Source organism: Leptinotarsa decemlineata, unplaced genomic scaffold (assembly GCF_025532065.1).
Source record: "Leptinotarsa decemlineata unplaced genomic scaffold, Ldec_3_MD MMD2_tig00002974_RagTag_RagTag, whole genome shotgun sequence".
NCBI lineage: Eukaryota > Metazoa > Arthropoda > Insecta > Coleoptera > Chrysomelidae > Leptinotarsa > Leptinotarsa decemlineata.
In genome coordinates, this window is record NW_027412578.1 from 943,423 (window position 1) to 959,435 (window position 16,013).

General features: G+C 32.8%; 1 protein-coding gene and 1 long non-coding RNA gene across 4 annotated transcripts in view; one reads left to right on the forward strand and one right to left on the reverse strand.

Annotated features, from left to right (window-relative positions):
- LOC111504259 (A-type potassium channel modulatory protein KCNIP1) overlaps positions 1–16,013 on the reverse strand; it is a 463,024-nt gene that overhangs the window by 215,282 nt on the left and 231,729 nt on the right. The gene's annotated exons all lie outside the window — the stretch shown is intronic.
- Positions 13,912–15,683, forward strand: LOC141483063 (uncharacterized). 2 transcript variants are annotated; one of them, XR_012465881.1, is made up of 3 exons: positions 13,925–14,828; positions 14,894–14,986; positions 15,288–15,683. It is a non-coding gene; the product is annotated as an uncharacterized lncRNA (long non-coding RNA). The 2 variants fall into 2 exon arrangements; XR_012465880.1 differs by having other exon boundaries at positions 13,912–14,986.

Below are 16,013 nucleotides of genomic sequence, written 5' to 3' on the forward strand. Positions count from 1 at the left end.
TTGTGTGAGAGTTGAGTATCAAGTCAGTCGAAAAAATTGTTGCTCCTTGAGAGCCATCAACATTTTTTCAAAATCCTACACGCGTCTTTCTTTCTGAACGCGATGAACACGAACACTACAAATGCATTTTCATACTTGGTGTTTTCATTTAGAGATGCATACATTGAATTTACACCTGTATAAAGTTCTTCTTCATAATTTGTTTTTCAGATTGTGAAAACCTCCAGAAGAACCAATAAAAACCAATTATTTTTCTACCAGTGAAAATTATAAATTCAGGAAGTCTTATCTAGAACATCTAGTTCTATTACATTATTCAATCTACTAGCTCATTCTTTTTCATTCTTGTGGTTTTACACAAAGCAACATTTTTCTTTGTGAAAGATTTTCTTCCGGTTCTTTTTGTTTCATCATCCCGAGGGCTAAAATCAGATTGCGAGACTACTTAACTTCTTTCAACGCCCGACCACTTACACCGATCATGGAGGAACCAGCGGCGTGCAGTTCGGAAACGAGTCGAGATTTGGATGGTTTGAATGTATCTGGAGCATTTTATATCTATAGTTCAGGATGTTGTTGTATGAAGTACAGAAAACATTTAAATTATTTTCTGAAAATTACTACAGGTTTGAAAATAATGAAAGGAAGAATAAAATGGTTATGAAATATAACAGTAATTGGTGAAAGATAATAAGACGGCTTAATGGTACCACTGCAAAAACTTCAAATGAATTAATCGATTGTGAATTGTGAACTGACACTTTTGAATATGATGTTCGACACATTTCTAATCTGCCAGTTGGCACTTTTCAAATCTATCAATTGACCCTTTGCTAATCTGTCAGTTGACAAATACCTCATCAGCTGGAATGTATGGAAATGTAGAAGGGCTTATTAATCATTTTTGATATTTCTGAGTTCAAACTCGGAATAAATTGGTAATTAGGTCAGGTTAACTTGGTCTATAATTCCAAAGTACCAAATCCATAGGTTCTTGTAAATGTCTTGTTGCAGATGTTTCCTGTTCAGCCAGCAGTAGGACCATACTGCTAGATAGATAGATAGGTATAAGTTTGTTTCAAAAGTTTTGTCCGTTTTGATGTCATTTGTTTTTGAAGCTCCATATCTCAGTAAATATTTATTTTACTGTGTCGTGGTTTATACTGATCGATTTCCAGTCTGTGCTGTGACGGACTGGCCAAGTGAGCGCGTCGCCGGCCAGCGCTTGCCAGCATCAACTTGTCCAAAGTTTCTATTTCTCTGTTCTGCTATTCCATTAGTTGACAGCTCAGTGTCAGAAGGTAACTATGAAAATGGACGAGGAAAAATTGAGTTGTTTGTTAAGGCAGGCTCTAGGACATCCAGAAGTCCTGAAAATTTACCTGAAGTCACGGATAGGATTGGAAAAACGAAAATGAATGGACAACCGCCCACTAACCCTGCACGGCACAGCCAAGAGCGTCCGTTGCCGGCCAGCGCTTGCCAGCATCAACTTGTCCAAAAGTGCCTGGAAAGTTTCAGTCTTTCTGTTTCGCTATCCCATCAGTTGACAGCACAGTCTCAGACGGTACCTATAAAATGGACGAAGAAAATTAAGTTACTTGTTAAAGCAGGCTCCAGAATATTCAGAAATTCTGAAAATTTGCCTAGAGTCATTCGGAAATACTGGAAAAATTTCTCCTCATCTCCTTTCAGATCGTTGAAAAGATGAAGAAACTCTCCCAGATCTGCCCTCTTTTGATTGATGGGATGGACCCACAACATTCTTTTTTGTGACTATTTTCTTCTACATTCAACAATGCGGCCACTATAATGACGACTTTTTCGTCAGAACTGCTAGTGATAGACATGTTTCTGTCACCGCTCGATGTCAACTGAAACTCCCTTGAAATCGAACAAACAGCACCTTCAGTATGCTGGTTGTAGCTGAACAAGTAGGCGATGCTACTACCCGTCGCAACAGACAGCGCCGTGCTGTGCTGTGCCGGACAAGTGAGCGATAACTATATTCACCAACTCACACCTCCCTCGCCTCGCCTCGCTAGATCACAATTTTCGTAATGCTCTCGTCATTCATTCACAAGCTTATTCCCCAAGTCAAGCGCACATATAAAAGTTTAAGTTCAAAAATATTCACTATTTTTCCACATATGTAAGGAATAGAAAACGACTAACAAGTCTGAAACATGTTAAAAATAAGATCGATTCAATTGAAAAGTAAAATGACATTCATATTTCAGGAAATGACAATTTTATTTTCAATAAAGAGAAAAAAAGTACATGAAAAGGCAGAATAAACAAAGATGTTCACAAATATCATTTCTCGCACCAATCACGCACAAGGAACATATTTTCGAAAATGTTGCTTCTGTGATGCCTACGTTTATTTACCGAATCTCTGTTATATACATGTGATCAATATGGTAAATAAATATTATTATTATCAATACTATAAATAAAATGTTCTTCTATTTGTTAGAATCAATTTGACATATCAAATAGTTACTGATATTTTGGTAGTATAACTTTGCATTTCATTCATTAGATTACAACAGAAAGAAACCGTTCGTGAGTAAACTATTTGGATGAAAATCAATTGACTGAAGGTGTTAGAATAATTGGAGAATATTCTATTATATTCTAAATAATCGACAAAGCAACATTTCACTATAACTACATCGAATTGAATAATGTGGCGCCCCATTCTGAACCTTCCAGATATGATTCCGTTATCTCGATTCCACGACTGAAGTCTTCTATGTGAGTTGGTATTGATTTAACGTATTCCTCATTCGTAGAGAGCTTGATGCTGAAACGTGTATACTCGTATGTTGTTTTTGTTCACTGAACCCTACAAACAACATGGATTTCATTGAAGATTCCTCAGTTCCTTTGTGAACGTTAAACGTTCATCATTTTACAGATTCTAACAGATGTTGAAGTATTAGATTGAGATGAATTCTTCTTCGTTGAGAAACTTCAAAATACTGATCTCAAATTCTCAAAGAGATTAAATTGTGTTTTGCTTTTAAAAAAATGAATTACTCTTGAGTAGAATAATTAATTCATTTCCCAGATATGTGGTGTTATTCTGTAACGTTTTGATATTTGTAGTGAATACGAGTACATCTAGTAGTATATCTAGTAGTCTATGAGGGAGATGACACAAACCTTCAAGGAATTATAGATTAATAGCACTGGAACTCATATCGCATATATTTTTCTCAGTTTCATTCAAAGACATTGAATTTTTTTCTCAGGAATATTTCTATCGTGCATACCACCAAGAAATATTTCTGTGAACGATGTGATTGTTGTGAATTAATCTCATATCTAGTGTTGAAAAGTTGAAAATCGAAACTATACAGGGTGTTTCCCAACTAAGGTACGAAATTTCAGATGATGATTCGTTGACTCGTTTAAAGAAAAAAGTTCTTATGAACATATAATAGTTCATGACCTAATGAAGGTATTTTATTAAGTTTCAGTAATATTCATACACGTGAACTAAAAAAAAAGTAAATGGGCAGACTGACATCTGTTCTTTCACCTAACTAAAAACAGACTACTGAATGGCAAATCAGAACAAATACAAAAAAACATTGATTACTTTCAAATGCACCTACGTTTCAAGAAATATAAACATTGCCATCACTAAATTAATAAATCTCAGTTCAAATTGGAGATAAAGATTAGTCAAGGAAACATACATTTTTTTTTAATCTTAAGTGGTAACTGAATAATTCTCAGATTGAACTAATTAATAATTCTCAGATAGAACTGAAGATGAAGAGTGAGAAAATTGAACAGAGTTGTTCCGAAGTTGTTTCGTTTCTTAGATACAGGGCGTATGAGTTCAAAAAGAAGGTATTCATAAAATATTATATACAATATCCTAACACTGATTTGGTTGAAATTTTCTTCACTTATTTGAAGTAATAAGGTGCTTATATAGCCCAAACTAAATTGAAATCATTAAATCCAGTGGCGTCTCAGTGGGCACCATAGCCAACAATATTGAGGAATAAAAACGCTACTGACTTATTTTCTTCATATCAAGCTTCGTTTTCGAAAAAAAAATCACTTATAAAATCTACCCTTGGCCAACATAAAATAAAAACCAAAAGTAAATAATGAACAATTTTGACCTTAAAGTAAATGAGCAAAATGTCCATCTCCTGATGGAATACACGACAGCAATCGATTTTTCATTTAGTGTCTGTCACGTTGAAAATACCTGGAGGATTCGTTATGGCATTGCAATAGTCATTTTTTCGATTCCTCAAGTTATTCACATCTAGTATAGAAGTTTTATAAACTTCAGATAACCCCATAGATAGAAATCTAGAAGATTCATATCAGGACTTCGAGCTGGCCAATTCTGAGGTACTGCACGTCCAATCCAACGATTATGGTCCGTGATATCGCGATGCTGACGAACAAGAACACTAAAATGAGATGGAGCTTCGTCGTGCATAAACCGCATGTTGCCTCTTACAAGTACCGGCACTTATTCTTACAAAATGGGTAAATGATCTCATAAAAAGTCATTGTAGGATTTACCTGTTAATCTCGCTGGTGGAAAAAATGAGCCAATTAGGTATTCACCAATTATTCCTATCCAAACGTTCATGAAACATTATTATTTCACCCAGCGAAAATTGTTGCTGGAAATGACTTTCTCTAATAACGTGGGCATTTTCGTTGGCCCGAAAATGGTCATTGTGAAAGTTCATAATAGCATGAAATGAATTATTTAGTGAAACATTATTATTGTGTGCAATAGTATGAATCAACCATCTGCAAAACATTAACGTTGGGTGAAAATCCCGAGGCAGTAAAACTTTTCCCGCTGTTTATGGGTATAGCAGGTTTCTTCTTATAATTGTCATTACGGTTTTTGGGCTGAATTCCAGCCCAGTGCAATCTTCCTGATACTATTTGAAGGATCGTCTTCTATCGCATCAAATACAGCTCCTTCTAGTTTAGGCATTGTAACAGTTTTTGGTCTACCACCACCTGCATTTTTATTGAAACTCCCAGTTTCATATTATCTTGCATGTATCTCAGAACCGAAGCAACTCCTGACATATGTTCATAAAAACTTTTTTCCTTGAAACGACCTAACGAATCACCCTCTGAAGTTTCGTTACGTAGTTAGGAAACATCCGGTATAGTTACGATTCTTATTGTCAGTTTTGTTTCGGAATGGAAAGCAAAAGGGTCGAATCGAATTTTATTTAGCCGAAAATGAGAAGATTGCCCAAACATTTTGGTCCTTCAAGTTTTGTTGATTAATTTTATTTATTAATTTACGTGTACCTACGGGTAATTCCCATATAAAATTTGAATACTATAAACTCAAAATCAACAATAGCATCCTAGTTGGTTAACTATTGAATTTTATTGATACACTGTTTTTAAACAAAAATTCAGTGAAATTCCTGTTATGTCACAATTAAGACGATTGACTTCTCGCATAAACCTTGAGAAGTGAGAAGTAACCATGGTTACTCGTAGTATGGTGATTGGGGAGAGTAAAAAATCATTGTATCTGGTTGAACCAACCGGTACTTGAAATGAGACTTCACGTAATAGATCATTGCAATTTACGTCACCTGATATTATTTGAATGAGGTAATGATATCGTTGTTTGTTATACGAAAAGAAAGGATGACATTCGCAATATCAAGTATATCTGAATAATCATATTCTCCAACTGTGTGGCCATGGTTGAAGAGCAATAAGTCTGAGGAAACTATTTTGCACTGCTTCAAAACTATGTATATTCACTTCATAATGAGGAGACCAGACTGGTGACGCATACTTCAAAACAGATCTTATATAGGCTAGGTAAACAATTCTGATGGCATCCACTGTTGGATCCTTATAATTTCGGAAGAAAAAAACAAAAAGTTCAAGAGCTTCATTGATGGTGGTGTTTATGTGGGTGGGTTCATATCAAAAATGTTTCATTTAGATCGATATTGTTCAGTACTTCAGTACAAATTTGTAAAAATCCCAATCTCCAAAAATATCCTTGATTATGAATAGTATAACTGTTTTTCTGTAGAATAGTCCTCAGCCAAATTCAGATTGAAAAAATTGTAAAAATACTATCTACTAAATACTGAAAGAATATCCAGATCATAATTTCATAACTTGAATTTTACAATGGTAATCCTAGTGTTTGTAATCCACATTGTTTTTCATTTGTAGTTTGCTGAGATTGTATACACTAGATATTTTTCTCTAGCTACAGTTATCATATAATATACTTTGAAGTGTGTGTGCTATCCACTATTCAAGATCACCAGTCTCGATTGTGAATGACTTTCTACGAACATATTTGAGCATGAACCTTAGTCAACAGGTGCGTATGGTCTTTGGTCAACGTTGAGCTTTTACTTCCCTTTTTATTCTTTTCCAAATTTTGGTTCCAAGTCATTGTCGTCTATAATATCAATCACGAGTATTCATTTTTATCTATGGTCGGCCACCCTGTAAGCTTTTCATGATTTGAATCTCCTCCTATGCAAATGACATTGGGAATATACATATATTTCCCTTTCAGGAATTTATTCATTGTGGTAATTTATCTGCAATAGATAACCTTGAAATGAAAGCACAGCATGTTGATATTAGAAAGCGTTTCTCCATCCATTATCGGTTGGCTCCTCTATGTACAAGCTGTCGTGTGTTCAATAATGAACACTTGTTAGGTTAGGAATTCTCCAACCATCAATACGTTCTATCGGAGCGTTCACGAAATTGATTGATCGTTAATTATATTTACACATCATTACATAGTCCAATAGGTTCGGTAATATCCGGTGATTATTTCATATAGTTCAAGAATTTCTATCCTTGAAATTTGTTAGTAGAACATTATTACCGACATTTTTAATTTAATGTTTTATGCAAACGTCTTCGAATGATCACCTGAAGACGGTTATGGATACTATCAATCGAAATATCGCAAAGTAACTTGGTTAGAGATTTTTTCAATTTTTATTTAATTTTTAATTGTTCATTTTTTTCAATTTTCTTTTGATTATTGTTATTTTTTTTACTCTTTATTCCATTTCACTAAATATTATTGTAATTTATAGTTATTCATTTACATTTTTCGATGTCATTTGTAAGTCTGAACTAATACAATTCACCATCATAAACCGGTGTACAAGAAGTGTTACTACTATCAACTACACATTGTTCTCATCACATCAGGGAAAGCCTTCTAGTCATTGTCGACTACTCAATTCCGAGACATGACCTCTGAATGATTTCTGAGACCTCCTGATCCAGCTTCGGATGGCACTGTGGATAAACAGGATAGACTCAACTATCGATATGACAGGTTTGACTATAAGAGCCCTTGGTGATGAATGCAAAAGACTGCCAGTATTGGTTTGCTACATTCTTTCGTAGTACACGATTCTCGGACCTGATGATCACCCATAACACGATATGTAAAGTTGTCATTGTTTAATAGTGGTAGCGCGGAATAGTTTTGTATGAGTTCAGAAATAGAATCAGATCAGCAATTCTCTCTTAGGTTAGAGATGATAATAATAATCTTGCCTCCAAATACTCACCCAGTTCCGAGCTATTTGTTCGCAATTGAAAATTTCCACACCCGTAAAATTTTATAATAGTACAACGGCTATCATATATGAAGTCTGTTTAAAAAATTAGGTAAATTTTCATTTTTCTGAAAAAATATTTATTAATTCATCTATTTCGTCCCTCTCAAAGTAGTCCTCCTCAGATATGCCAGCAGTTTTTCCAATTCTTGAAGCAGTTCTGATATGCACTTTTTGGTGTGTTGGTATTTGATTTGCTTTCAGTGTACCTTATCAATTGTAGGAGTTCCTGATCATTATATTCACAATGAAAAGTATAAGTAAAGCTGCTCACATTTCATAGGCAATATACAAATCCGTGTTGCTTATCAGCAATTTGACATCTGACAAGGACACCGTGACAAATGGATTGTGGTCGGTTTCGATAACCTTTCTCTCATCCTTGCTGAAAATCGCCGTTCCGGATATTTGGGAAATGAGGAACTGATAGTGACAAATTTGAGGCGACGGGTAAAAGACTAGGAAATATGTTGTTTCTTGAGAGTCGAAACTTTTGACGATGTTTTCGATTTCATTGTTCATTTTTGTATAACATTCTCATCAGGTAATGAAACTTATATTATGTTTTCTCAGGACTATACAGTGTCACCGATAAAGTCCGCATCAGATGGGAAACTTTTTTATTTATCGTTTTATGTGAAATTTGATTTTGGCAGTAGATTTTGCTTAAGAAATGATGTCAAATGGCGTCTACAAAATAGGTCACGTGATTTCCTTAACCTGTCAAAATGACATTATTCTTCAAAATATCCAAAAATATCAAAGGATGAAAACATTTTCTTTTGTAATTTTATACCCACACACCAAGTTTCAAACCCATAATAAGTATTTTATATTTTCACTATTTTTCCGCATTCCTGCTTTTTCTACTTATCAAAATTTAAGCACACCTGTACTAAATCATTTATTTTAACTAAACTCGTCACCGAATTTCTTTTTTTGTAATATAATAATATTTTAAGAGCCTCTTTGATGTTGAAAACAAATTTTGAAAAATAAAAGTTGTCAAACTTGATGCAAAGATCATTTAGTTTCAACGGGGCTTTCCAAACTATACAGTACTTGAGTTTTTTAATGAGCAAATGGCCTCACAATATGAATTAGAACAAAACGGAACATTAGAAAACAATATCTTAGAGTGTTTATTGTTTTTTTAACAAAAAATACAGTGGAATTTAATCTTAATTAAAAAGAACTGAAAATAAACATGTACCTATACCTAATAGCAAAAAAACACGAAAAAAAGACTCACGACATTAAATACACTACATTTCTGTATGTCTTCTATCACGTTCTATGCAGATAATTGTCCTTCTTGATACATCTTTTATTGAGTTGCTGATACTCACAGGGTTTATGTTTAAAATAGAGTTTCTAATAACAGTTTCTAGGTGATTCACGTCACGAAAAGGTCTTTGTTTATAAACGATTTGTTTTAAGTAACCCCACAAGAAAAAATCTAGTGGAGTTAAATCTGGCGACCTAGGCGGCCATATTTGCCCCATATTTCGCCCAATAACTTTGCCCCTAAACATTTCTAATAGTTTCTCTTTGACTTGTCTTGAACTATTGTCACATTGATACCACATACTGTCTTATTTCAACCGGCATATTGTCCACTATATCACTGATCTCAGTATTTAAAAATTGCAAATAATCCTGAGAAGTTAAATTGTGTCTAAAAAAGAATGGTCCCATTACCTGATTATTCAAAACACCGCACCACACATTTGTTTTAAATGAATATTGGTCCCGACATTCCATCACAAAATGAGGATTTTCCTGAGCCCACCACCTACAATTCTGGGAACTGACTACGCCGTTCGATGTGAAGGTAGCTTCGTCAGTCCATAAGATTTTGTAAGGAAATTTTCTGTTTAATTCTACTTCTCCTTGGTACCAGAAAGAGAAATCTAGTCGAACATCGAAATCTCTTTCCTTTAAGGTATTTATAAATTTGGGTTTGTAGGGTTTGAATTTATTTTTATATAAAATTGCTCTTACGCTTTCTCTTTTAACGCCAGTTCTATCTACAATATTGGTAATACTTGATTTTCCCTGTTCGATAACATCCAGGCAGACAGCCAACTGAACCTCATCATTATTGCGTGATGGATTATGACGTTTTTTAAAAGTATTTTCCTCTGAACCAATCAGTTTAAATTTTTTTAAAATCCTACTTACAGTGGATTGCTGTACATGTCTACCAGGATGTCTTGCGTTAAAAATATCAGCCACTTGTCGATGCACAATGTGTTTTCACCACAAATTAGCACAATTTCAATTTTTTCTTGTAAAGATAACATATTATTTTAATTTTCATACATTACATTGAACTAACGGGCATTAATTTATTCAGTGACAGTGACGTTTTCTAAAACACATTATGTAGTTTCGTATTTTTTCACAGCCTACCCAGTTTTTTTAAATTAGTGTTGTTAGCGGAGTAGGTAAATGTAAATACTATGAGTTTTTTTCTTTTATTGAATGGGCTTCAAGAATCACGAAATGATGTTTTCTAATGTTCCGTTTTGTTCTAATTCATATTGTGAGGCCATTTGCTCATTAAAAAACTCAAGTACTGTATAGTTTTGAAAGCCCCGTTGAAACTAGATGAACTTTGCATCAAGTTTGACAACTTTTATTTTTCAAAATTTGTTTTTAACATCAAAGAGGCTCTTAAAATATTATTATATTACAAAAAAAGAAATTCGGTGACGAGTTTAGTTAAAATAAATGATTTAGTACAGGTGTGCTTAAATTTTGATAAGTAGAAAAAGCAGGAATGCGGAAAAATAGTGAAAATATAAAATACTTATTATGGGTTTAAAACTTGGTGTGTGGCTATAAAATTACAAAAGAAAATGTTTTCATCCTTTGATATTTTTGGATATTTTGAAGAATAATGTCATTTTTCGATGTTTCTTTTTTTAAATGTCAATTTTGACAGGTTAAGGAAATCACGTGACCTATTTTGTAGACGTACATACATATAATTAATGAAAATTTAAATATCAGACAACATAATATACTAATGTTTGATTCGTCAATATAATTCACAAGTAGTGTCTAAATTTGAATAAAAGGCAGTGACTTTGGATTCAGATTTATATTTCACTTATGAACAACTTTTCCAAGTGCTTCTAATGTTAATATCGGACAGGTGCTAACTATGGAACATATTCAAACTTGTGCAAAAAATCGAAAAAACCATTTGGTGCCAACTCAATGAACCTGTTTATATCTTCACATATATTCAGGGAGCATACTTGAAGACCCTTTACTGTAGGTTTATGGACTGACACCTATCAGAAAACAATCATTCCCCTGGCTAATACGAAGGAGAGCATTTGATTATATCCAACAGGTGTCACTCCAGAAATCTTCACAGAGATATTTTCTGCATATGCTGTTGGCGATACAACTGATGGAATCGATTTCTAATTATAGGAACGCACACACTTGCAGACCGGTTTCGAGCTATTTAACTTCTCCTCAATGCAAGGTAGTGGCCATCAACAACCTTTAGATGATGATATTCCATAATTAAAAATCGAATTCCATTCAGAGTATCATTCCTCAAACCAAGCTGATGCGAAACACAAGCAACAAATTTGTCATCGCTCTACCTAGTAAACAAGGTAAGTACTAACCAACCGCATATCCAAAATTCTTATATAAGGTAATGAACCTTCACATATATTCAGTGGGCATACTTGAAGACTGGCTGTAAATCAATTCAACTGAAAGAATAATTTGTTCAGGCCAGTCTCGACTTCAAATTGTTCTTCCAGTTAATTTGATTTACAGCTAGTCTTCAACCATGCTCACTGAATATATGTGAAGGTTTCTTTCCTTATACGAGGAATGGGGCGAATTTCAAGTATGTGGTTGGTTAGTACCTTGTTGTTTGTTTGTCGTTGGCTTCAGCTTGGTTAGAGGAATGATACTCCGAAAGGAATTCGATTTTCAATTATGGAATATCAACCAATTAAGTCTGATGATATTCCATAATAGAAAATGATAATTCAATGACGAGAGGCTAATTAGATCGAAACCGATCTACGTGTGTGTCCGTTCCTATAATTGAAAATCGATTCCATCAGTTGTATCGCCAAAAGCAAATGCAGGAAATACTTCCGTGAAGATTCCCGCACCGACACCTGTTGGATATAATCCAACGCCCTTCGTGGTATTAGCCGGGGAAATAGTTGTTTTTTGATAGGATGGCCAGAACAAAGTGTTTTTTCAGTTTATCTGTTTATTGTAAAATAGATTCGATTGTCAGTAACAAACTCAGTCTCACTTATATTTTTTTAACTAAACCTGAAAATAGTTAACATATTACAAAAATAGGTTTTGAGAAGAGTTCTGTAAAAACCCACATTTTGTATAGTCATGAAATTTTGAATTGTGTTTTAATGTTCATGACAATCAAATAGGTATATATCAATTTCAATTCCATTCCAGTGATATTTTTTCTTACCGTAGTCAATGAAAATGAAAAAATGAATGCATCTGGTATATACACCGACTTGACTCCAAAATAAAATATTGTATATACATTCTAGCAGAACCGATGAATTTGTTACATTCAAAAACTATTCAATTCTATTATTTATCTTTATATACTGTAGGGCAAATAAAAAAAATTAGATAACATGATTGTTTACTTAGCATCATGAAAGTTTTTTGGGTATGAAAGTCGTACTTCCATCCAATACCTACATACCCAAAGCTCCAGTCTTAGTTTTGTTCTGTTCGTTTTATGAATCCACAAATAACCACATACTAGTATTCTTCTAAAATTGTCCCAAATTTTCAATTACTTGTTATTTTTTCCGAATAATTTTTCCAACTTGTTTATCACAATTTTTGAAACAATTCAAACCAAATCAATACTATGTATGAGATCCACGACAGTCATCGAAATACTTTTGTAGAATCCTAATAAATTGTATTTGAATGAAATTTAGGCGGATTCTTCGTTACTTTTATTGTTATAACATAATATGTTATGGAATCGACCTCTACTTTATTTAAATCCATAACGTATGAACCATTTTATAGATAGATAGTATAGATAGAGATACGTCTGAAGAAGTTATTGTATAAAGAAACAGTGTTGACGTTTTGTAAACTGTGTAATGAAAATCTCACAAGAAACTATTCATTATTCTACAATAAAAATAAGGAATATGCTTTAGCATTTATCGTCATCTGATACTGGTTTGCTAGTCTAATCAACAAGTTCAAAAACATGAAAAATAGAGATAAAGGTCCTAAAGATATGAGCGATAGCTCATTCGATTCGGAGTCTCCTCTAGAAAAATATTTTTGAAGGATTTTGGTGCAGGCAAATTTTTTTTAAATCATAATTATCTCTAGACAACAAAATAGCAAAAAAACATTTTTCAAAAATATTGAATTTCTCTATTTGTTTAAAACAATTTAATAAACAAATTACGTAAAAAATCATATTCTATGTTAATAACTGCCATTGTTTATTGTGAAAACAGACATAGCTAAATATCAATTGAAAAAAAAAATTCAGATATTTTATTTAGCAATAGTTATAAAAAATTATAATCAATAAATTGATACATTTTTATGAACTTTTATCGCAGGATCGTATGGAGTATATATATCAAGAGGGCTCCACGAAGTTTAAAATTCATAGGTCAATTATTTATACCTTTTATCCCATTATTTATTCCAATGGAGATTGGGAAAAATTTGTTATTTAACAATTGAATAACTTTTCAAAAAATTGCGATAAAACTTTTTTTTCTACGGGATTCGATTCATTCAACGGTTAAGGAGATACTAGATTTTTTCAAATTTCCAAAATGACATTTTATGTTATAAAAAAAATTATTTCTTTTGATGAACTCTCTTTAGCGGCAGCGCTCTCATGCCGTAACAGTCACGCGGAACCCTATTTTCAACGTCAAATTAAAATTATAAATAATGGAGATAGAGTTTCGAAAGTCGGGACTTTTTCATCGGAAATTTCCTCTTTCCTAACGAGCTTTTATAGAAATTGCCTAAATATTAATATTCTTTGAGTTATTAACGAAAAACTAAATACCATTTTTTTAATCTTATTTTGTTAATAACAATTGCAATTTTTTACCTGAACCAAAATCCTTCACAAACATTTTTCAAAAGGTGAATTCGAATCGAATAAGCTATCTCTCATGTTTTTAGGACCTTTATCTCTATTTTTCATGTTTTTGAACTTGTTGATTAGACTATACCCCACACAGCACTAGATATTCATGGAATATTCCCTGTATATCATAAAACGAACGTATATATTCCAAATATTCATAGAATATTCTTGGAATATATACATGCCTTTAGAATATTCATAGAATATGCTTGAATGAATATGGCAGGATTATTCCCGAAAGAATGTGCATAGAATGTCTATAAATGGATTATTCTCCCTTGAATATTCTAAGAATATTGTCGCTCAAATATACCATATGGTATATTCTTAGAATATATCCCCACGGTATATTTTGGAATATTCTATACAATGGAATTTTGAATTATCTTATAATAACGTATTCAAATAATTCAATATTATTAAAAACAAAAATATTTGAAGATCTTAATCGAATGCATAACCTAATGTATATAACCCTGATAGTATTAACCAGTTTTTGAACTCAACGCAAAGATTCTGGATGAATTGCTCCAACAGCAACTGTTGGAAACGACAAAAAAATTTGAATGGGCCAATAAATGAACCAATTGCATCAATAAATTGGTTAATTCTCATCCTATTTGTCTTTTTGTATTTGAAATTATTTAAATACAAAGCGAAAAATCCTGGAAACAGAGAAATGGGGAAGTGAATAATTGGAGTAAACGTTTCTCAATGGTCAATTGAAGTGTAGCGCGCGACAGTCGAATAAGCTCTGTGAAAGCGCCTGTCCCTTAATGCATGGTACATTTGCGTTTGCGTTAAATTCGACATTTGATTCAACATGGCGGTTGACGTGGCAGGTTCGCATGTGTAATGCATGGTGTGTTGGTGTTATTATCAAAGTATAATTCTGTCACGTTCAGTGTACTATTTATAATTTGGGGTTGTCCAATTTGCAGTACAGCGAATAGTTTGATTTTGGATCTTCAAACAGGAGAGTTGCATCTATTCAGTCTTCAAGAAAAGTAAGTAAAATGCAATAGTATCGATAGTAAAGTCATGGTGATTAACCTACTATACCTCATTTTAGGTTCGAGGAGAGTTGGTGTGTGGGATTTGTTGGTTTCACTAAGTACATGTTTGAACTAGAGTGATTTCAGTTGTGTATCTTCAATAGAGAAAAGTAAGTGAATGACACATTCTTTTGTATCATTTGTTTTCATAATTTTTATCACTCGTTTTCAAGATAGTATCAATTTGCCCAAAAGGAAACAGAGTGGTACCTGGTACAGGCAGGTGCACCAAGGAACTGAAAACGTAATGATTACTTTTTTACAAGACAATGCATGTTGTTCTCCAAGTCATGAAATGTTGTAAATGTTCATGAGTAACCTATGCGAAAAATATCTATTTGATTTTTATTCCAGTTTTATTGTGCCACTTTCAAATAGTGATAATGAACGTTAATGTACATTTTGTTCCAGGTATTACTATTGAAACACTGGCTGATGCATTGTTGGACAAATATAAGGAAAACTTTTCTGGTGAGCAAAGTTTGAATAACGTTAAGTAAATGAAATTCATTGAATAACCCATCATACCACTCATTTTAAATACTTCATTTGTGGGTTTATTTTTCTAAGTGAGAAACCTAACCTAACCTATTTCTTGATGTAATACACTTTTTCTTTTTCAATGAAATGATATATTTATTATTTTTTAATTAGTGCTGATGAATTCACAGAGTTGTTATTTTAGCATATTTTTTAGTATACATTTGTTTGAGAGTAGGAACATCCTAATTTGAATACATTTCTAATATTTGTAATATGACAGTATTCAGGAATATTTTATTCAGTGAAAAAATATTTTTAATTAGATTTTTTATTTTTAATATTGGTTGAATCGTCAAATATTTCAGTGTATATTGTTTTTAAAATATATTTGTTTATGAATATTATGTGTTTTATTACTTGTGTGAATCTTGTATCAAAATGCAATATATACATGCCTAATAGCGGTTACTCGTCACATTCTTGGAATATTCCAAATATTCCTAGAATATTCATAAAATATATTTAAAGAATATTCTATGGTGTTTCTCTATTGTATATTCCTACAATAAACTAAGAATATCCTGAATATTTTATGAATATTCCTCGGGTTCTATTCCTGGAATATTCTTAATAGAATATGCCTTAGATATTCTA